The sequence below is a fragment of the Lygodium microphyllum genome, chromosome 20, assembly GCF_053477565.2.
Source record: "Lygodium microphyllum isolate KBCC chromosome 20, Lygodium_microphyllum_v1.1.10, whole genome shotgun sequence".
In the NCBI taxonomy this organism is placed as follows: Eukaryota; Viridiplantae; Streptophyta; class Polypodiopsida; order Schizaeales; family Lygodiaceae; genus Lygodium; species Lygodium microphyllum.
The window spans coordinates 67,731,046-67,755,743 of record NC_141154.1 but is presented as its reverse complement, the minus strand read 5'-3'; the positions used below and the strand labels follow the sequence as shown (position 1 = coordinate 67,755,743).

Below are 24,698 nucleotides of genomic sequence, written 5' to 3'. Positions count from 1 at the left end.
GCCGCATGAGCATTGTATATTCAATAGTCATATCAGTTCATTCATTCTTTGTGTTCATTGTCTCTGAGTTATCCTAACCTTGTGTTCTTCTATCAATCTCTACTTTGTATGTGTTATTTATGATTCTATGTTAGGGTATTTCACATGGTATCAGAGCCGAGTTCTCTAAGAGAAACCTAGGCCTTGATCTGAAAGATCTACACAAGAAGCAAGAAGAACATAAGGGCAGATGACTTCGAATACTACTTCCGCACCACTTCTGGCATCCGAGCTAAATCCATCGAGGAATGAATCAGAGTGGGTCTCACAACTTGCTTCACAATCTTCCAACATGACCGGACAGACATTGGACTACCATGGAGTTCCACGACCTTACGAGATCAATGCAGCTGAGTACGATCTCATTTTGATGCATAGAGCCCAACAGCAGATAGAAGGTAAGTTTGAATTTCACCCTTTAGATTCGAGGCACCGATCTACTGACCATGCAAGAAGGGCAAAATCTCCACCTACAACTAGTCATCCACAAGTGGAAACTAGCATAGAGTACACTCCATTGCCTTCATACTTATTCTCTCCGGTGCCAGGTATGTCTACCATTTCAAATTCTGTTAATGATGATTTCCCTTCTATTGGTATGGATGATTCTCATGATGAAGGACGTATGAAAAACAATTTTTGGTTTATGAGTAATGAGAAAGACATGTTTCTTTATGAACTCAAGACTAGGTAAGCAGTAGAAACAAGAAACTGTGAGTACTCCTCCTTCTTCTTTTCCTTCAAGCAATTTTGTTTTCAAAGGTCAAAATGAAGTATGTGCATCTTCATCACCATCATCTCAATTTAATGCATTTAATGGACAAAAGGAACCCACATTATTTCCCACATCTACATCTATCACAAATCAATTTAATCTCCCTCCCATCCTACCCTCTTGTCCCGTTGCCATATACTTTCAACCTCCATTAAGTGTATCACATGTTGCCTCTCATGTAGGATCACATGTGTTTTCATTCACCACACCGAGGGGCTCTTCAAAGTTAGGGCTGACGCAACAACCGTGACCAACGGGGCTGACGCTACGAACAGGACCAGCGGGCCGCTAACACAACGCACAACTAACAAACGGGGCAATCAATAGGAGCCACACGGCTAGATCACATGCTGTTAGACCTGACGGGTCAACGGACCCATCATTTCATGGTTCTCCTTTTCTTTTCTTTGCAAAAACCATTATTTTCTTCAAAAAATATTTGAAACTCCTTTCTCTAACCAGAGGTCACGCACTGGAGGCAAAAAACTCAAATTTGTGCAAAATCGAGCTCGAAATTTAGGGCTTTTCTTAGATTTAACCCTGTCTATGCCTGGTAGAGACATTCAGGTCAGAAATTGCAGACATTGTGCGTGTTGATCTCAATCAAATTGGGGATTTTGCCAAATTTGTCGGAATTTTGCTCTTTTGAGTAAAATTTCTTGACATTGTACCCCGAAAAATTGAGGCTCTTCATGCATTGGTAAAATTTTTCTCAATTGGGTCAGATTGGCTGACATTTATGCAATTTTGAACCTGAAATTTTGGAGGTTCGTGTAGAATTTGGTAAATTTCTGCATTTTTTGCCAGTGTAGTGACTGGTTCAAACTGCAAAGATTTATTTCTGGTTGAGAAAGAACATTAAGGTGTTTGCTGGTATTTACTCTTGTGTTCATGATAAAATGGCTATAACTTCTTCCAATTTAAACATCAAGAGTTTGATGGAAATCAAATGGTTTGATGGTCATGGCTTTGACCTTTGGAAAGACCGTATGCAAGGCATTTTATTCCTGAAGGATTGTGAGGATGCTTTACAGGAAGATAAACCTGCACTAATGTCTGATTTAAATTGGGCCAAAGTAAATAAAAAGATTGTGGCTTACATAAAGATGGGTGTCACTGGTGACATCTTGACAGACATTAAGGGTTTAGATACCGGTTATGCAAAATGGGAGAAGAAGAAAACTGCCTATGAGATCACCACAACTGTTAATCACGTGTATTTAATGCACAAGTTGGTGAATATGTGACTGGATGAGTCAAAGCCTACAGCTGAGCACTTGAGTGCATTTACAGGGATTTTAAATCAGTTCAAAGATGCAAATTTGAACTTTGATGATAAGTTGAGGGTGATCTTTTTTATCATGACACTGCCTGACTCTTGGGAGACCTTGGTGGTTTCACTTAGCAATAACTCCAATCTCTCATATGATGGGGTGAGGGATTCTATCTTAAATGAAGAAATTAGACGTATATCTAGTGGGGAAGGCGACAACTCAGCTTATAATGTAAGCGGCAAGGCTGAAAAGAAAAAATGTAAATGCAGGACAGAGAAACAAGAGCAAGAGCAAAGGAAAGGAAAAGAGTGACATTACTTACTATCACTATGGTCGGAAGGGCCACAAGAAACCTGATTGCAAGTATAACAAGAAGGAACAAGAGAGAAAGAAGAATGCAGGAGATAAAAAGGAGGATAAGACAGATGCATTTGAGACAACCGAAGGCAAGGAAAAGGCCAATGTAGCCTCTAGTGTGGTCATAGAGAAGCTTTCAGATACAGAGGCTGATGTATTATGTGCAGAGCATTATGATGCCCTTGTATGTCACATGCAGGATATGCAGATTACCAAGGCTGATGTGATCGATACACTTTTGTCAATTGATGATGGTGTCACTCAGACTTGGATTGTAGACTCTGGTGTCTCTTTCCATGTTACTCCTTGCTTGGAGTGTTTTGGTATGTTCAATGCAGGCAGTTATGGAAAGGTGTATATTGAAAATAACCATGCTTGCAACATTGATGGGATTGGCATTGTACACTTGTCTGGTCAGCTTGACTTGCATGGTTACACTACACTATTTACTGGTGGTTTGTGGAAAGTGAAAAAGGGTTCTATGCTGATTGGAAACGGAACTAAGAAGGGCACTTTGTATTGTTTGCACTGTAAAGCCTTGAATGGCAAGTTTCTTGCAGTTGCTGAAATTTGCAGCCACTTGGAGTTATGGCATAAGAGATTAGGCTATATGAGCCAAAAAGGGCTTGATGTCCTTACCTCTTTGAAGAGGACTGATGGAAAAGGCTCTAAACTTGACTTTTTTAATGAGTGTTAGTTTGGAAAGCAAATAAGAAATTCCTTTTACTCATGTGCCTCTCATAAGTCCAATGTCTTGGACTTAGTGCATTCTGATGTATGTAGTATGCCTATGAAATCGTTGGGTGGTGATGCATATTTTGTCTCCTTTATTGATGATTATTCCAAGAAGATTTGGGTATACCTGTTGAAAAAGAAAAGTGAAGTGTTTGCTGTTTTTAAAACTTTTCATACATTTGTGACCACTCAGACAAGTAGAAAACTAAAATGCTTGAGAACTGATAATGGGGGTGAGTTCACATCAACTGAATTCAAGTCCTTTTATGAGTTGCATGGAATTAAGAGGGAGCTTACAACCCCTTACAGCCCTTCTTCAAATGGGGTGGCTGAAAGATATAATAGGACTTTATGTGAAAGAGTGCGGTGCATGCTGTCCACTGCTAATCTCCCTCATAAATTTTGGGGAGAGGCACTCAAAACCGCAGTTTACATTTGCAACCCCTCTCCAAACAGGTCCTTAAATAATGGCATCCCTGAGGAGGTTTGGTTTGGCAAATCGGCCTCATATGGCCATTTACGCATATTTGGCTGTGATGCTTTTGTGCATGTTAGGGATAAGCTGAGGAACAAACTTGACCCAAAATCCACCAAAGGCATTTCCATGGCCTACGCTGATGAGGGTGAATTTGACTACAGAGTGTCATTACCTTAGTCCAAGAAAATTATTCACAACCATAATGTTGTGCTTAATGAGGAAAACTTGCTGAAAGGTACTTTAGCCTCAAATGAAGATATGAAAAATGTCAAATTTCAGAGTTTACAGCCACCTATTACTTCAGAAAATGAGCCTCATGGTGTTGTACCACAGGCTGAAACTGATGATCAGCCGGTTAATTTTGAGCCAAATGATGATGGACAACAAATAGGAGCACAAGAAGGTCATGGACAATAAGATAGACTTGCTGATTATGAAAATGCACGTACTGGTAATGAAAATGAAGGTGTTGCACAGCATGAACAGCATGCTAAAAATGGCTTACAGTAGCCAATAAATGCTGAAAATTATATTCTTCCAAATATAGACCCAATTCCTGAAAATGTTGATCATTGGGCACGCAGGTCTACACGCGTAAGAAGGCAACCCCATAGGTTTGACCCCTCCTTGCATTATGTGATGCTTTTAGATGAGGGTGAGCCTCTTACATACAAAGAGGCCAAGTCATGTGAGTTCAGCAATAAGTGGGAGCTAGCTATACAAGAAGAGATTAAATCTATGTATGCAAATGATACTTGGGATCTTGTGTCGTTGCCCAAAGGAAGGAAGCCTCTTCCAAAGAAATGGGTGTACAAAGTAAAGACAGTTGATGGGAAACCCAAGTACAAGGCAAGACTGGTTGCCAAAGGGTATGCGCAGAAGGAAGGAATTGACTTCCAAGAGGTCTTTTCACATGTTGTGAAGATAACCACTCTACGTGTGCTTTTTGCTCTCACTGTTGTATTGGACTTAAAGCTATATCAAATGGATGTAAAAACAGCTTTCTTGCATGGCGACATTGATGAGGAAATCTACATGAAATAGCCTAAGGAATTTGTAGTTCTTGGAAAAGAGCAGATGGTGTGTAAACTAAAACGCAGCCTGTATGGGCTGAAGCAAGCACCACGGCAATGGTACAAAAAGTTTGACACTTTTATGCTATCTCATGGGTTTATACGCAGCTATGCAAGAATTGTCTGTACATGAAAAAGGATAAAGATGGCAGCCCCATCATACTTGTTTTGTATGTGGATGATATGTTGCTAGCTGGGAAAAGATAGACTAGCTTGGATGCTCTCAAAAATCAGCTGAAATCAGCTTTCTCCATGAAAGATTTGGGGAATGCAAAGCATATTTTGGGCATGAGGATTCGTAGAGATAGAATGCAAAAATTGTTGTTTTAATCTCAGAAAAGTACATTGAAAAGGTATTGGACAGATTTAACATGGCTGAAGCTAAGCCTTTTAGGGTACCCTTACCTCCTTATCTTAAGCTTAGTAAAGCCAACAGCCCAAAAGATGACGTGGAAGCAAATGCTATGAAGGGAGTCCCTTATGCATCAGCTTGTGGCTCTCTTATGTATGTTATGGTTGCTACTCATCCAAACATTGCTCATGCAGTGGGAGTTGTTAGCAGGTTTATGTCAGATCCTGGCAAAACACATTGGGAGGCTATTTGCTATGGGCAAGGTGCACTTCGTTTACAGGGTTATTGTGATGCAGACATGGCAGGTGACTTGGACACTCGTAGGTCCGCCAACAGGTATGTCTTCACAGTTGCTAGTGGGGCTGTTTCTTGGTGTTCCAGGTTGCAGAACATCGTTGCACTCAGTACCACTGAAGCTGAATACATATCAGCTACTGAAGCTTCTAAGGAAGCTATATGGTTAAGCAAACTTGAGAGGATCTTGGCATGTCTATGGGTACTGCAATTTTGGGATGTGATAGCCACAGTGTTGTGTATGTGGCTAAAAATGCCATGTATCATTCACGCACAAAGCATATATGTTCTCACTAAAAATCTAAGCAAAGCTCAGCATGAGCATTGCATACAACTAGTGGGTGTTGGTTAGAGGTTCACTTTGGACCTTTAAGTGAAAGGTTGTTGACATAAAGGCCCATTTGACCTCCGTGTAAAATACACGGACATTATTTAGCTATACATGTCAATGCATCCTTACGTGCCCCAAGTATAAATACATTTTATTCTTTGTGTACCAACACATTGTTGGTATACTCATATCGCATCGTACTTTCACTCTATTCTCTCTCTGACTCTCTCACCAACAGTCACACTCTCACGCTCACTCCTTGAACTTCTGCTGTATCCAGCTAAGCTCCAACACACCACCACCATCATTTTATCCTCCACATCCATCTTACCCCACATTCTCGACACCTCATGGTTCTACCTCATCTTCCGCTAAGCATGCATTCAATGATAATACTCGTTTTAACAGGTCAAACTTTACAACTTGGTCGAACTTGATGAGACATGTCATTGACTCACAGAACCTATGGAATCTTGGGCAAGGGTTTGAACCCTAACCCAATCCCACACTTGTTCCATATGAGGTCATCCACTAATGGAAGGCTAGGAATGCCTCTGCTATTGTCGAGCTAAATAATGTCCGTGTAAAGTACACGGGCATTATTTAGCTGTACATGTCAATGTATCCTTACGTGCCCCAAGTATAAACACATTTTATTATTTGTGTACCAACACATTGTTGGTACACTCATATCGCATCGTATTGTCACTCTACTCTCTCTCTCACTCTCTCACCAACCGCCACACTCTCACGCTCACTCCTTGAACTTCTGCTGCATCCAACTAAGCTCCAACACACCACCATCATCATTTTATCCTCCACATCCATCTTACCCCACATTCTCGACACCTCATGGTTCTACCTCATCTTCCGCTAAGCATGCATTCAATGATAATACTCGTTTTAACAGGTCAAACTTTACAACTTGGTCGAACTTGATGAGACATGTCATTGACTCATAGAACCTATGGAATCTTGTGCAAGGGTTTGAACCCTAACCCAATCCCACACTTGTTCCATACGAGGTCATCCACTCATGGAAGGCTAGGAATGCCTCGGCTATTGTCGAGCTAATGCAAGGCTTATTGCCTGAGTTTCATTCTTAGGCTTCAGTATTTTGAGTTAGAGTCAGAGCGATGGGCAAACTTGCCTGACCGCTATGTGGCCGTGGATAGGATTCGTCGAAAAAATCTTAACCATGAGCTTCAAAACTTCTTTCTTTGTCCAATTTATCCACATGCTATGAATTTAAGTGTCGGTGATTACGTTATGCACGACTGTTCAATCAATTTCATATTAATAATCCCTCAAAGGGGACTCTTGTTGCTCATTCTCAGAAGGGCCAACAACGCAAGGGTAAATAAAATCAAAATCAAAATAAAAAACAAGCAGGGGAATCACAAGGAAACTCCCAATCTCAACTCAAACTCGCGTGGCAAAATGTATCTAAGAAAAGTGGGTATTCTCAACATTGTCAAAAGGGTGGCCATTTTGATGACGAGTGCCAATTAAAGGCAAGAGGCACAGTACCAAAGCCCAAGTCACAGATCCCCACCTCTCAATAGGACAATCCCCATCAAGGGAGATAGGATGATGGCAAGGGACAATGGAAAGATCAAACACACACTGCCACCAGTCACCATCTCAAATGACAACATTGTCAACTCCAGAGGGCATAACTAACTAGTTTGTTGAGGCCCACATCATCTCCATAAAGACATCCAATGCAAGTCTCGTCCACATCTATGAGTTGCCTCCTGATGAGCTTACCGCAAAGACTCACTCGTCACAACAAAGGACATTAATACCTGTTTGGATTATGGACAATGGAACTAGACATCACATGACTCCTATAGAGGACATCTTCCGTACCTGAGCCCCTATAGCCCGGTGGGTCTGTCTAGAAAACAACTCCTCGATCAAGATCCAAGCTCAAGGTTGTGTTAGTTTTGCCACTAACAAGGTTTCGGATCTAGCTTCACTAGACAATGTATACTATGTTCCTCAACTTGGGGTGAACTTGTTATCTATTCAACAACTTTGCTCGTTGGAGCGAGCAATTTTCTTTACAATGACCACATTCGAGGTCCTTGACTCTCAAACTAGTTTACTAATTGCTCGTGATGAGACATAACCTAATGGCCTACCACATGACCCATTTTCTTACCGAGCCGACAACAGTGAGGGCTCCATGTTCCATAGCTTCCAAGCATTAGCCACATCTCGAATTTATTGATGGCATACTTCTTTGATAGTCTATTCAATGGTTTGAATGATCTAGCGAACAATCACTAAAGTTTCTTTTTTCTTGTTGCATTTTTTGCTTTGCTTACAAAAGAAAGGGATTGGTTTTGGGAAAAAAGATACCAAATGCTCTTTCATTGATGCATCATGAGCACCCATACCTTCATAAAGCCAGTCTCTTTTTTCTTGTTGCATTTTTTGCTTTGTTTACAAAATAAAGGGATTGGTTTTGGGAAAGAAGATACTTCCCATTTGGTCTATTGATGGAAAAAACCCTAATGAAATAAAATTACTTATCTACATGATGTATACATATGTTGGGCAGAAATTGCTGGAAAAGCCTACAATCAACTATTTAGATGTTTTGAATGCTATGAGTCATGGTTTTGTAGAAGGGTTACATCAATGATGGAGTTCCATTCATCTCTAGATTAAGCTAGCCATTACACGACAACTGAACCCAGTTACTTTGTTCTTTGAGTTATTGCTAGGTGAATTAGTTGGTAACAAATTGGATAATATTGTTGAGGCTAGGGAAGCATTTTTTAAAGCAAAATTATGTGATCCTAGACAATACAAGGAATATCTCACTGACATGAGAAACTTGCTTCATGAAGGTATGGGTGCTCATGATGCATCAATGAAAGAGCATTTGGTATATTCTTTCCTAGAACCAATCCCTTTCTTCTATAAGCAAAAAATGCAACAAGAAAACAGAGACTTTAATGACAGTGTTGGCCAAATTATTCAAACTGTTGAACAAACTATCAAAGAAGTATGCCATCAATAAAAGTTGATATCTTTACAGCAAAAGTTCTCGAGTCAAGTCTATAAGCATACTACAAAATATTACAAGGATTTTGGGTATGATATATGTAGCTGCTTATCATGGAATACCTCTCGGTCTCAATCTAGTTGGTGGAGATTTAACTCTTCTTCTCACCACTGATATCGCCGGTCACACATTTTTCTCATCAGTATGTATAGGATTACTCTTACTGAAGGCATAAGCATGCCCGTTCTAATGGCAACCACCAAAGACATCATAACAAGTACACATAAAGATATTCTCACAAGAAACACTTGAAGTATTACATTTGTGGTAGTACCAATCATTTAGTGAATAAATGTCCTCAAAAGAGTAAAAACAAACCAAAAAAGATGATAAACCTAAAGTTGTCAATCTTCATTACTATCTCTCTAAAGCAACTTGGTCTGATTCTCTTTATTCTTCTCCTACAGAAGAATCTCTCATTTCTGACTCATATGACTCTGGCTCCGCCTTTGAGAATTCTTCATCACTAAATGATTATTCTATGAATTCTCACTTTAATTCCACTGAATCGGTGTCTAGCACAAACTCAACAGATACTCAGTTATTGGAGTTACTCAGTTATTGGAGTGAAGAAGCTTCTACCGATTATGCTTTTATTGATGATGAAAAAGATGATGAAAAAGGCGAAGATGATGAAGATGAAGAATCTTTAAAACACTTACAAACTCTCAATACACATGCTATCATTTCTACCTTTTCTCCAAAGAAAAAGATAAGTGTCTCCCCTCTACTTCGTATTCGAGGAAAGCACATCGAAAAAGCAAGCAAGAATCTTTTGAAGCAGAGTCAACAAAGCTTTAATCTTCCTTTGATGACTAAGATACCACCTCTTCTAAGAAAAAGAAACAAAAAAATAGAATCAAAGCAAAACTCTTCTCCAATCCTCATGATTTTCCTAGGCATGGTACCTTAAAGTACAGATACCTTGAAAAAGAAAAATATCTTTATGCCCCATAAACTGGAGCAAATGCACAACCCAAGAACTCTACAACAACTTTTGGATTATATCTCTAAGACCACTATTGAAATCACAGGTGAACTCAATGAAATGGTAGTTGCACTTCAAACCATGCAAATGTAGTTGCATTCTCTATGCAAATGTTTCAAGAGAATCATTCAATCTCTAAAGTAAATTGCACAGGCAACTATAGAAATTCTTAGGGATCTCTCTATATCTATGGCGTCCTCTCCACTACATGAATCTTTCTCGGAACCAATCAACCAAATTTGTGCAACTTCTTTATCACATAAACTCAACATCCTAGAAGGTGGTGTGCCAATCCCCACAATTAGTGTGAAACTTCCATCTTCTGGTAAATTCACATTGTTTTTAGATGCATTGTTGGATATAGACACTAGTCTAACTATAGCCCTTTATGAGTTGTTTTCTCCACATCTCATACAAGATAGTAGTCCCATTATATTAGGACTCTCTAACAACAAAAGGATTACTCTCTCCAAAACTGTCAAAGCTTTTCTATATCTTGGAGATATTAAACTTCCTATTGAAATCCGACACATGCGCTATATGCGCTATGGTCTGCTGATACGTATTCATATTCTCCACCCTTTTAACTCCATATACTTTTTGAAATAATCATGTTGTCTGTTCTTATCAAGAAAAGAAAGCATGTTCCTTTATTGAAAAAAGTTGGTCGGAGTATCTACTCGATCTCTCAAGTACCTCTTGCCGAAAAGATACAACAAATAGAACAGTGGTTACATCAAGAGTTGTAAAAACATTAGCAAGAAAACTATGCTTAAAGCTTTTATGCATGAGATTCCCCTAATGTTCCCAAAAAAAAAAAGACAAAAATATACCATTGCCTTGCCACTGAAGGACAATGGAATTCCAACCAAAGCTGTCTATAAAGATATGAAGAAAGAAGACTTTGTTTCAAGAGAACCATTTGGTTCCAAAAGCACATTGCACAAGCAACTACAAAAATTCTTAGGGATCTCTCTACATCTATGCATCCTCTCCACTCCATGAATCTTTCTCCAAACCAATCAACCAGATTCGTGCAACTTCTTCATCGCACAAACTCAACATCCTAGAAGGTGGTGAACCAATCTCAACAATTTATGTGAAACTCCAATCTTTTGGTAAATTCACATTGTTTTTTAATCAATTACTAGATATAGACTCTAGTCTAATTATAGCCCTTCATGAGTTGTTTTCTCCACATCTCATACAAGATAGCAGTCTTATTATATTAGGACTCTCTTAACGTTAAAAGGATTACTCTCTTGAAAACTATCAAATCTTTTCTATATCTGGGAGATATTAAACTTCCTATTGAAATCCAACTCGTGCGCCAAATGCGCTATGATCTGCTAATAGGTACTCATATTCTCCATCATTTAACTCCATACACTTTTTGGAATAATCATGTTGTCTATTATTACCAAGGGAAGAAGACAAATTCCTTTACTGGAAAAAGTTAGTCGGAGTATCTACTCAATCTCTCAAATACCTCTTCCCAAAAAGATGCAACAAACAGAACAGTGGTTACAACAAGAGTTGTAAAAACATTAGGAAGCCATCACACAAATGAAATCTATGCTTAAAGCTTTTATGCATGAGAATTCCCTAATGTTCCAAGAAAAAAGAAAAAAACTTGCCATTGCCTTGCCACTAAAGAACAATGGGATTCCAACCAAAGTTGTCTACAAAGGTATGAAGGAAGAAGACTTTGTTTCAAGAGAACCATCTGGTTTCAAAAGCACATTGCACAGGCAACTACAAAAATTCTTAGGAATCTCTCTACATCTATGCCATCCTCTTCACTCCATGAATCTTTCTCCAAGCCAATCAACCAGATTCATACGACTTCTTCATCCCACAAAACTCAACATCCTAGAAAGTAGTGGACCAATCTGGACAATTTATGTGAAACTCCGGTCTTCTGGTAAATTCACATTGTTTTTAGATGCATTGCTAGATATAGGCTCTAGTCTAATTATAGCCCTTCATGAGTTGTTTTCTCCACATCTTATACAAGATAGTAGTCTTATTATATTAGGACTCTCTAACGTTAAAAGGATTACTCTCTTAAAAACTATCAAAGCTTTTCTATATCTGGGAGATATTAAACTTCCTATTGAAATCCAACTCATGCGCCAGATGCGCTATGACCTGCTAATAGGTACTCATATTCTCCATCATTTAACTCCATACGCTTTTTGGAATGATCATGTTGTCTGTTCTTATCAAGGAAAGAAGATAAATTCCTTTACTAGAAAAAGTTGGTTGGAGCATCTACTTAATCTCTCAGGTACCTCTTCCCGAAAAGATGCAACAAACAGAACAGTGGTTACAACAAGAGTTGTAAAAACATTAGGAAGCCATCCACAAATGAAAAATATGTTTAAAGATTTTATGCATGAGAATCCCCTAATGTTCCAAGAAAAAAAACAAAAATATGCCATTGCCTTGCCACTGAAGGAAAATGGGATTCCAACCAAAGCTGTCCACAAAGGTATGAAGGAAGAAGACTTGGTTCTATGCAAAGCTGAAATCTATGAGCTTTTGCAGAAAAATCTCATCGAACCTACCACATCTATCTTGCCAAGCTTTCTATGTAAATAAACATTCTGAGAAAAAGCGTAGTAAAAAGAGGTTTGTGATCAACTATAAACCTCTGAATAACTATCGCATTGGGCATGGACATCCTATTCCTCTCAAGGATGTATTAATTAAGAGGATTAAGAAAGCGAAATCTTCAATAAGTTTGACTTGAAATCTCGTTTTAGGCAATTATCCATTAAGGCTCAAGATAGACATAAAACAACATTTTGTGTTCCGCAAGGACCCTATTAATGGACTATTCTTCCTTTTGATATTAAGACTATCCCAACTTACTTCCAAGGATAGACACTCCGTGTTCTCCAAGTTTCCTTTTTGCCTAGTTTATATTGATGATATTTTAGTCATCTCCGAAACTATTGCTGAACACCTAAATCATCTGACAGAATTCATGCTGGTGACAATGCAAGAAGCACAGATGGTATTATCCCCCATTAAATCTATTCTCTTTGTCACACAGGTGGATTTTTTGGGTTTAAGGCTGCATCATGGTATGGTGAAATTACAGGATCATGCATTAAAAACCATTTTGAATTTTTCAGCAAAATTACCCAATGTGAAAATGTTAAAGCAATTATTAGGTTGCTTAAACTGAATCAACTCTTCCACTTCTAATCTTACTTTATACACGTAAGATCTGTATTCTCTCCTCTGAAAGAATAGCGTTTATTGGAAGCCTCTCCATACAGCTGTCTGTCAAAAGATGACGTACCAGCGAGACAATAGGGTTTGCGGGGAGGAAAACGGAGCGAACTCGGTACACATGGAGAAGAGAAGAGAAGAGAGAAGAAACTCTGATGAATGTAATGATGAAGTTTTGAATCATGGAGTGAATGTGATAAAAGAAAACAAGGGTGCCGTAGCACAAGAAAGATGATGAAGACAGCCGCGAACCACGAACCACAATGTCCTCCTGAAGGGGTGTGAGGGTAGTGGAGAGCCTGGAGAGAAGAGATGACGGATTGAATGAATCAATCGTAAGAAATGAATGAGAGAGTGGCCTATAAATAGACACAATCAGTCTAAGGTGGCGGTGGCGCCCCTTTTTGGAGCTGCAAACCCTAAACACAAAACACATAAACGTGAAAACCCAAACTTCGGGTGAAGGGTGAAGGGTTTCTCAACATTGCCTTGTAACAAATAAAGGCCCTTGTACAAAATCTTCCACTACTACACCTTTCTTCACGCTCTCCTTTAGTCATCTATACGGATGCCTCTAATGTTGGTTGGGTTGCTGTCCTATGTGAAGATATTGCACAACCACACTCTTCATAAGACAAACTTTCCAGTAACCCGGATTCCCTCCAAATTTGCCGCTATGCTTCAGACATTTAATATCCAACACAAAAGAGTTGTCCCTTCTACCAAGGGGAGATACTCTGCATCATCAAGACTATCAAAGCATTTCGTAATTTTGTGGAATTTGTCCCTTTCACAGTGTGGACCGACTTACAACATGTGCACGATTACCTCACCAGAAAATCCTCTACAAGAATAAGGAATAAAAGATTGCTCTGGTGGTCATTATTCTTTGATGAGCTTGACATAAAGTTCCAACATGTCCCAAAAAAAGAAAATGTTCTTGCGGATCTACTCTCCCGCACTCATGACACACATCCACCATAAAAGCTATCTTTCACTATAGCCGCTAACCACTATAGCCACTGACAACAATGTAACTACAACCATTATCAGAGTAACTTTATTTAGATACTCCAACATCCCATCATGTTCAAAGATGCTCACCCCACTTTGTTAGTGGATTGTTGACTCGGTCCGCATCTCGGACTCTTGTAAAATCTATAAATACCTCTTGTAAAATGGAATTGAGGTAGAGGCAATACAACTTTCATTTTCATTTCTCATTTGCACGCACTTACTCCTCTTCTCTCTTGCCCTTTCATTGTGTGTCGACGTTCTATGCACTCCTTCGTTGCCCTCTGTGTGTGTGTGTACACACACATGCACACAAATACACACACACATACACACACACACACACATTCAAAATAGGAAACACTTTCTTGCCACCTTCCACAACCGCAAATGGAGCTTCGACCATGGGACTATGCACGGTATTATTATATGAAAACTCTACCAAAGGCAAATTATACTAAAATACACAACATCTCGAGATCAAGCACTATAAAATGTGCCTATTATGTGACTAACTATCTGTTTGTAGATGGCAAAATGAAGAAAATTCAATGTGGTACCCATATTTTCAAACATCCCCTTCTAAATCAAACTAGCCATCGGAGGGTCTAGATTATTGATTATTTTAATCTTAGAGAATGAACAACCTAATGGCCCCCGAAACTAGCACCTCTTGTAGTGTTTCTTTACCTTTTATCACAAATGGTGGAGTGCATTGAGATTCTTTAATCTTGTCCGCTCTCAAAGTGCCCCTTGCTGTCATAAATGACCAACAAGCCTTCAAACCAATTTGTCCCTTGCTTTGCTTTGGGATTCGCCTTCAATAGTGCTCCTAGGGTGGCAAAAATCAAACCTACATGTTTACAAGCTGAATGGCCACTTGAATCTCCTAAAATTGCCCCAATTTCAATGACTCAAAGTCAAGTCTCTAGGCCTTCGATTTTTTAGCACACTTTCTAAGATAGCTGTCAAATCTTGATTTCTGCAGTAAATTAGCATTTATAGAAAGATTCACCGAAACCTATGCCTCCAATGGCTGAATCTATTGGAGAGTATTGAGGTCTCTAGAACCTCAAGTCTCATCAACCATATCACCAATGCTCTCCTATGCTGCTCCTCAATCTCTCTTGAGTCTGGGACCTACCTTGCTCCTTGTCCTCCTACTTCATATCCCACTCACTAAAGGGATCAGCCTTTGCAATCGCACTACTGCAAAGCATACTTAAGTTTGCACTAATAAAGACAAGATCACTTGCCTTCTGCACACCAAGGCTGCTCCTTTTCTTGAATGCAATAAGGCTGTAAGAGCTCCACGATTGCTCCAAACAAGAGGAGCTAATAGCCTGGCTCAAAATGCAAACTGCTACATACTGAAGCTCAAGGCCATTATAAACATAACCCTCCTACCAGAGGACCACCTCTAGTAAACCTACCCACCTTTGCATCACCACAACCATATGAACCACAAAAATTGTTGTAGAGTGCAAGTTGATCCTTCACTATGCGCATCTTCTCAATATATCAAGAACCATGCGCTCCAAGATGCGCCTCCAACCATCAACAACTCTCTTGCCCACAATCCTAATACTCTAGGTCCAACATGCATGTTGTTCAATGCAAAGGAGACACATAAGCATCCCCATGTGTCACACACAAGGTGCAGATCTCATAATACTCATCCTCATCTTGCACCAACTCCTCTAGGTGCTCAATCATCCTATCCATAGTGTCATAGACATTGCCAATACATGGCTACATCACGTCTATGAGACGCAATAAGTGTATGACGGGCTGAACCATGGCATCAATCCTCCTCACCTCATCTCAAAATCCAGTGTCCTCAGTTGTATCTATGCATGACATTCATGTAGGAGTAGAAGCCAAAGGGAAGCTCCTAAACTCATCGATGAATACCTATCTCAATGCATCACTGCACTCCCTCAAATAACCTAGTATCAAGAAGTTGTAAGCAAACGAGTGTCAAAGTACTTCACGAGAACCTTTTTAGTCTTCTTTGAAAATTCATGGCGAACATATTGATGGTTGAGCACAAAGGTCACCATCTCAACAGCTTTAGTAATGGTCAACTCAATTCATGAAAGCTTACCAATATCCTTGAGAAGATTATTTAAACAGTGAACCATGCAAGACCAAACTATAATGTGGGGCTAGTAGCTCTCAACTATGGCACCGGCTGGTCTATTTGTTGACTCACCATCTGCCATGAATACCACAACATTCTGTTGCCTAACCATCTCAATGTTGTCTACGTGTCTTGGCCTGCTCATAGGAAGGTAATTGGAGCTCTAGATAAGCACAAGGCACGGCTCCTTGCAAAGGGCTTCACATAGCAGTCAAGGGTGGATTTCCAAGACACCTTTGCACTTATAGCTTGGATGGCTACCATTAGGGCCATTCTTGCCTTAGCCACCCATAGAAGATGACTAGTTTATTAGATTGATGTCAAGTTTCCCTATCTTAATGGAGATTTGAAGGAGAAGATCTATGTTGAGCAGCCTCCTAGCTTTTCTCGTCCAATGGCGAGGTGTACAAGTTGAAGAAGGCCCTTTGCGGCCTCAAACAGGCTCCATGTGCTTAAACCTTGGAATGAGAAGATAGACTCATCCCTCCAAGGGAAGTTAGGGTATTAGCATTCATCTTCCAATCCCTAGTTGTATATTCAGAGCTCAAATAGAGGGCATGTGTTGTTCGTACTTTATGTGGATAATCTCATCTTGACAGGTGACCGTGCCAAAAGGTCAAGCAGGCAAAGAAGGCACTACATGAGGTGTTCCACATGATGGCTATGGGCATTCTCTACTTCTTTCTAGGTCATGAGATTTGGCAGACTTCGAGGGGGATTTTGGTCTCCTAACAGCGGTATGTGCAAGAGGTTTTAACTACCTTTGAGATGCAGGGGTATAACGCTATTTCTACCCCCATGGATCCAAATTAGAAGGCTATGGCCCATGCAGATTCACTGGCGGCGGATACGATTCACCATAGGCACTTGATCGAATCATTGATGTGCTCCATAATACTTGATTTTGACTACCTTTGAGATATAGGGATATAACGCTATTTCTACCCCCACGGATCCAAACTAGAAATGCAGATTCATTGGCGGCGAATACCATTCACTATAGGCAGTTGATTGGATCATTGATGAGCTCCATAATACTGGAGTTGATTTGTACTATCCAAAAGGTTTGCTTATAGGGTTCATGAGTGAGCCAAGCTTGTTCATTGAAAGGCTACTGTGAGAATTTTACGGTTCCTGAGGGGGACCCTAAAACTTGGTATTCATTATCCAGCAAGTACTAAAGATTCAACTTTGATTCTTATAGGCTGGATGGTTTAGATTGGGCAAGAGATGTTGACCAACGGAGGTGAACGACAAGATATTGCTTTACTTTGGGTGTAAGTTTTATCTTGTGGAGTAGCAAAAAGCAGCCCATTATTGCCCTCTATTTCATTCGAGAGAAGATCTTGGATGAGACTATTGATGTGCTATACTGCAAGACAAAGAATAATTTGGTAGATTTGTTTACGAAGGTGCTTCCTCAAGTTATTCTACGACAACACTCTAGATCCCTAAGCCTTATGCCGTGTTGAAGATCTAAGGAGGAGTATTAGAGATTTAGTCAACCCCTAGACTGGCATTGTCAAGCTACAGTATGAAGGAGGTGAGAGTGCGCAATGGCATGCATGGTCAAGGCATTAGCTGAAGAGCAGAGATGAGCTCGGAGTTAGAGGAAGAGTGAACGCAAAAAAATAGGTGTACCAATGTGATGATACACAAAGAATAAAAGAATGTATTTATATGTTAGGGTACATTAAGGGTGTGTTCACACTCATAAGTTTATTTACACGGAGACGAAGGGACTTCACGCCCAACAACCTCCCACTTAAAGGCTCAAAGTGGTACCTTTAAGCTAACCAACTCCCACTAAATGAATGCAATGCTCATGCTGAGCCTTTGCAAGAGACTTAGTAAGAACATCTACAGGGTTACCTTGGGTTTTGACCTTAGTTAGTGTGACAAGACCATCATCCAAGACCTGTTGAATAAAGTGATACCGAACATCTATGTGTTTGGTACGTACATGGAACATGGCATTCTTAGCCAGACATACTGCACTTTGGCTATCACAACCAAGCACTAGAGTACGTGAAGAAAGACCAAAATCCTTGACCAGACGGCCAAGCCAAATAGCTTCCTTAGAAGCTTCTGTGGCTGAAATATATTCAGCCTCTGTAGTACTCAGTGCCACAATTTTCTGCAATCTTGAACACCAAGAGATAGCCCCACCAGCCAAAGTAAAAACATACCCACTGGTAGATTTTCTAGTGTCAAGATCTCCTGCCATGTCTGAATCACAAAATCCCTGCAACTCTAGTGTACCCTTTCCATAGCATATACACTTTTCTTATGTACCTTTCAAGTATCTGAAGATACATTTCACTGCCCCCCAATGTGGCTTGCTAGGGTTAGACATAAATCTATTAACAACTCCCACTGCATGAGCAATGTCAGGGCGAGTTGCAACCATGGCATACATCAAAGATCCACAAGCTGATGCATAAGGTATACCCTTAATGGCACTAGCAGCTGCATCATCCTTAGGGCAATTAGCTTTGCTAAGCTTTGTATGTGGCGGTAAAGGCACACCAAGAGGCTTAGTATCAGCCATATTAAACCTGTCAAGTACTTTGCTGATGTACAACAAATGTTGCCCTCTGTCTCTTTTAATGCACATGCCCAAAATGTGTTCAGCTGCCTCCAAATCTTTCATAGAGAACGCTGAACTCAGCTGCCTTTTAAGAGCATTCAAAGTACTCTTATGCTGTCCTGCAATCAGCATGTCATCCACATATAAAACCAGCACAATAAGGCTATCATCATCAGCCTTTTTAGTGTATAAGCAATGATCTGCATGACTGCGTTTAAATCCATGGCTGAGTATAAAGGTATCAAATTTTCTGTACCATTGTCTAGGGGCTTGTTTCAGCCCATATAAGCTGCCTTTCAGCTTACAAACCAAATGCTCTTTTCCTGGAATAGCAAAAACTTTTGGATGTTTCATGTATAGCTCTTCATCCAAGTCACCATGAAGAAAAGCAATCTTCACATCCATCTGATCCAACTCTAAATCCAAGGATGCAGTGAGAGCAAACAAAACACAGAGCGTAGTCATCTTCACCACTGGTGAAAAGACATCCTGGAAGTCTATGCCTTCCTTTTGTGTATAGCCCTTAGCAACCAGCCGTGCCTTATACTTGGGCTTCCCATCAATACATTTCACTTTGTAAACCCATTTATTAGGAATAGCTTTCCTATCCTTGGGTAAAGGTACAAGCTCCCATGTGTTATTTGCATATAGAGCCTTCATCTCTTCTTGCATAGCAAGCTCCCACTTTCTCTTGTTTTCACATGTCTATGCCTCTTTAAATGTCAGAGGCTCACCCTCATCAATCAACAAAATGAAATCCAAAGATGGCTGAAACCTCTCTGGCTCTGCCTTCTGACACATGTAGACCGTCTTACCCAATGATTTGTATTACCAGACAGTGGACCTACATCCTGAGGAATGTGCACACCATCACCAGGTGGCTGATTTTCAACATTTTCTTGCTGCTGTAATCTATTTTCAGCATGTTCTTCTTGCTGTCCTATTTCATCCTGTGCATCTATTTGCTGTCCATGATCTTCTGGCTGTAGCACAATAGGTTGCTGCTCATTTTCAGCATCAAAAGGGACAGAATTTTCAGCTAATGGCTGCTGAATGGCTGGCTGTTCATGCTGAAATTTGACCTTCTTTTTATCAAGATCACCATGTGTAGCATTTTTCAGCAACTTTGCCTCATTAAATACTACATCTCAGCTGCGTATTATCTTCCTGCCCTGAGAAAGCCAAACTCTATAACCCATCTCTCCCTCATCTCTATATCCCATGAAGATGCCCTTGATGGATTTCATGTCTAGTTTGGTCCTCTGTTCTACAAGTACATGCACAAAGGCATCACAGCCAAAGACACGCAAATGGTCATATGAAGCAGGTTTGCTAGACCAAACCTCTTTAGGAATGCCCTTTTCCAATGCACGATTGGGAGAGCGATTGTATACATGAACTGCAGTTTTAAGAGCCTCTCCCCAAAAGTGCTGCAGGAGATTAGCTATGGACAGCATGCATCTGACTCTCTCACAAAGTGCGCGGTTAAATCTTTCAGCCACGCTATTTGATGCAGGATTATAAGGGGTTGTCAACTCCCTCTTAACGCCATGCATCCCACAAAACTTGTTAAATTCTTTTGAGACATACTCACCCCCATTATCTGTTCTTATGGCTTTCAACTTAAGCCCTTTTTATGTGTTAACAAAAGCATGAAATTTTTTAAAAGAATCCAACACTTCCTTTTTGCTCTTAAGTACATACACCCATGACTTTCTACTGAAATCATCAATGAAAATAACAAGGTATCGTGCACCCCCATACGAATTAACAGGCATAGTGCACAAATCAGAGTGTACTAAGTCAAGAGCATTAGACTTCTTAACGACACCAGAGTAATAAGGAGACTTCACATGTTTTCCATATAAACAATCATTACAAAATTCGAGACCATATCCTTTTACATCAAATCTCCCTAAAGAGGAGAGAACTTGAAGCCTTTCTGGCTCATATGGCCAAGTCTTTTGTGCCAAAGCTCCATCTGTGAATGGACTTCAGCCACAGCCAAGAACTTGCCAGGTAATGCTTTACAATGCAAGTAATATAAAGTCCCCCTTTTGTTGCCTTTAACAACCAGCATAGAGCCCTTATGGACCTTCCAAGATCCACCACCAAATGTAGTAAAGTACCCTTTAGTATCAAGCTGCCCAACTAATAGTAGACTCTTCTTTATGCCAGGTACAAATCTGACATCCTGCAAAATCAGCTCTTGGCCATTTTCAAGAGCCAAGTGAATGGTGCCAACACCCTCTATCTCACATGCCTAGTTATTACCCAAGTAAACCTTGCCTAAGCAACCTGCAGTATATTCAGAAAAATGACTCCAAAGAGGGGTAACATGAAAAGAAGCACCACTGTCCACTATCCATGATTGTGACAGCCCATCATGAGCTGATAGTAAGGTATCAATTACCTCCTTTTTGGTGATGTGCATATCACATGTTGCTGCCATAATATCTACATCATTAGATGAGGCTACAACAAGTATCTCTTCGGTGTCAGAAAGCTCTTCAATGACCACATTGGATGCAACATTTGCCTTTGCAACTTCTTTTGAGAAAGAGCTGTCATCATCTTTCTTTTTCTTACCCGGTTGTTTCTTTCTTGCTTGCTTTTTCTTGAAGTATCGGCAATCGGGCTTTTTATGCCCTTTACGCCCACACTGATAGCATGTGACATCCTGCCGCTTGCCCTTGCTTTTGCTTCTGCTTTTACCTTTACTGGCTGCATTACCCCTCTTTTCAGACCTGCCTCTTACATGGTAAGCTGAGCCACTGCTTTCACCACTAGACTTTCTTCTGATTTCTTCATTGAGGATTGAACCTCTAACACCGTCAAAGCAAGGTTGTTGCTAAGTGGCACAACCAAAGATTCCCAACTGTCAAGCAAAGTCATCAATAAGAAAATAACTTTCAATTTATCATCAAAATCCGTCAAACCAAAGTCCTGCAACTGACTCAAAACCCCTGTGAAAGTACTCAAATGCTCAGATGCTGGCTTAGACTCATCCAACTCCATGTTCACAAGTTTACACATAAGATGCACTTGATTCACACGCGTTGTATTTTCATAAGTGTCCTTAAGCTTTTCCCATATAGCATAACCTGTATCAAGACGCTTGATGTCTGTAAGTACATCGCCAGACACTGCCATCTTAATATATACAATCGCCTTCTTATTAAGTCTAGCCCAATCTACATCTGCCATAACTGCAGGCTTAGTCTCCAAGAGAGCATCTTCACAGTCCTTGAGAAACAAAATGCCTTGCTTCCTATCCTTCCACAAGTCAAAGCTAGTGCCATCAAACCTCTTGATTTCAAAGAGGGATTTTGTGTCACTGCTGCTAGAAGCATTTGCAGCCATTTTTCAGCAATACACCAGAAATTCATTACTGCAATTTATGACAGCAAAAATGAGCTGAATATTCAGCTGATTTCAGCCCATTTTTTCAGCAAATAATAGCAAGATTCAGTCCCAAGTACATGTACAGCAGTAGAATGAATGACTTTCAACAGTATGACTGTAATTTCAGCATACAATAAATGCATACATCACTGCCAGATAACTCCCACTTCAGCAATATCACCAAAAATGCATCTGCACCAATCCCAGATCTGCAAATGATCACTAAAACTGCTACAACATGAATAATCAGTGATACATCAACTCCATGGGAACTGCCCAACATGTGTACTACATACATATGTGCTCGTATCAACTTGTGATACCCCAAAACACCAAGAATTCTTTGCAATTTCTCCAAAATCACACAAGCAGGAGATAAAAATGCTCAAATCGCTCGGCTTATGACAACAAGATTGCTTCAAAAATATTCCCAAAGTGCATTCCACGCATTAACTTTGCCAAAATCCATAGATTTCAGTAAAAACCCCAAAATTTCACTGACCAATCTGCCCTAATTGCATTAATACATGTTCCCGAAAGCATAAAACAGGCAAATTTAGTAAAATTTCACAAAATTTTGCAAAAGCCCCAAATTTCTCGGGTCCAATTGTGCACCAATGTCAGCCAATCTGACTCAGCTGACCAAAATTTCTCCAATACAGCAAAAGCCCCAAATTTTATGGGTCCAACGTTGAGAAATTTTACATGGATGAGTAAAATTTCAGTAAATTTGGCGAAATCCCCAATTCAAACGCGCACAATGTCTGCAATTTCTGACGCAAACGCCTCGATCTTGCATGAGCAGCACTCAATCTAGAAAAGCCCCAAATTTATGGGCATAAACCTACACAAATCTGAGCTCTATGCCTCCAGCGGGTGTACCCTTGTTAAGAGGAAGGGGATAACATTGAAATTAAAGAAAAAAATTATTTCTTTTTATTAAAATGAAACTGACAAAGTCACGAAAAAGGGGAGTCCGTTGACCCTGCCCCGACGGCTGTCATCGCCTGGTCATCGCCTACTAGCGCATGGTTCCGATCGTCATGCTACGGAGTCGCCTGCCAACGCCTGGTTGTTTCTTGGACTCAGTCGTCACACTGGACACAAACTCCAGTCGTCTGCCCTGTGCCACCTGTTACGGGCAGCCGCCTGTCGACTGGTCCACTACCGTCCCTGCCGTCACGTTGAACCTGCTGCCTGGTCGCCCGACTGTCCCTGGACTGTTCGTCACCACGCAACAAGTCGCCTGCACACGCTGCAGTGTCACCTGCGACTTGACTGTCGCCTGTGAGCTGCCAATTACTCGTATCCTTTTGGGGGTCTCAAGAAGTGCACGAAGCCTTAAGCTCTAATACCAATTTGAAGGGGGTGAGAGTGCGCAATGGCATGCAGGGTCAAGGCGTTAGCTGAAAAGCAAAGATGATCTCAGAGTTAGAGGAAGAGCGAACGCAAAAAAATAGGTGTACCGATGTGATGGTACACAAAGAATAAAAGAATGTATTTATATGTTAGGGTACATTAAGGGTGTGTTCACACCCGTAAGTCTATTCACATGGAGACGAAGGGACTTTACACCCAACACAATAGGTATAGTTAGTTCTGTCAGGCACAGTTACACATTTCTTGTTAGTTTTGGGCATTTTCAGTAGTCACCAAGAGTGGATACCTTTACGCGGCACTGCCACGTGGCAGTTCTACTGCAGATCGCTGATTTTAGGCAGCATTGTTTATGTGTTGTCCCCCAGTTTGTGGCCAGTTTTAGCTGGCTGACCTGGTCATTTTACAGGTATTTTTCTGCTATTTATGCCCAGCCCCATTGAGTCCACAACTTGTATTTCAAGTGATAAGAGAGAGACCGGCTCAAGGAGATACTTCAACAGCCCATTTGTAAAACTGCCTTCTTCATTTGAGCATTCATTGACTGCAGATTTCTGCATTCTACTCTCTCTGTTCTCTCTCCATCTGCTCTAGTGTTCACTGTCTTTCAGTCTTGACCATACACGTCCACAGTCACTGCACTCTAACAATTCATTCATTACCATTCAGCATTCTACAGATTGTGTTCTCCATGTTGTTGTACACTTCAGGTTTCTTTGTTTGCCATACCATTTCTTTACAATGGTGCCACCCAGCTGACTGCTGTCTAAAAGGGCGAACTGGCAGCAAAACCTTAAAAGAGGAAGGAGGAATGCTGCCCAAGAGGATGTTGGAAATGGACATGTCCAGATGGAAAAGATGATGGACATGACTAATGCTAGAGCTCCAAAGGTTCTCACCTGCTCAAAATAAGGCTCACAACCAAGAGATGGACACAAGAAGAGACAATAAAAGACATAACTGCTAACAGTATCCATTAGCCATGGTACTTCCATGCATGCTTGGCATTTTTCAATAAAAGGCCAAAGCAAGTCATAACATTATGCCCCGTATACACCTGCTCTCCATGCTTTTGGGTACGTGGGTCTATATGACATATACATACATGTACACATAGGTCACCTCATTTTCCAACATGTTGATATAAGGTG

At 40.4% G+C, this 24,698-nt stretch overlaps 1 protein-coding gene across 2 annotated transcripts in view; it reads right to left on the bottom strand.

Annotated features, from left to right (window-relative positions):
- The window catches only part of G4 (UbiA prenyltransferase family protein), a 69,598-nt gene that overhangs the window by 9,013 nt on the left and 35,887 nt on the right, over positions 1-24,698 (bottom strand). The gene's annotated exons all lie outside the window — the stretch shown is intronic.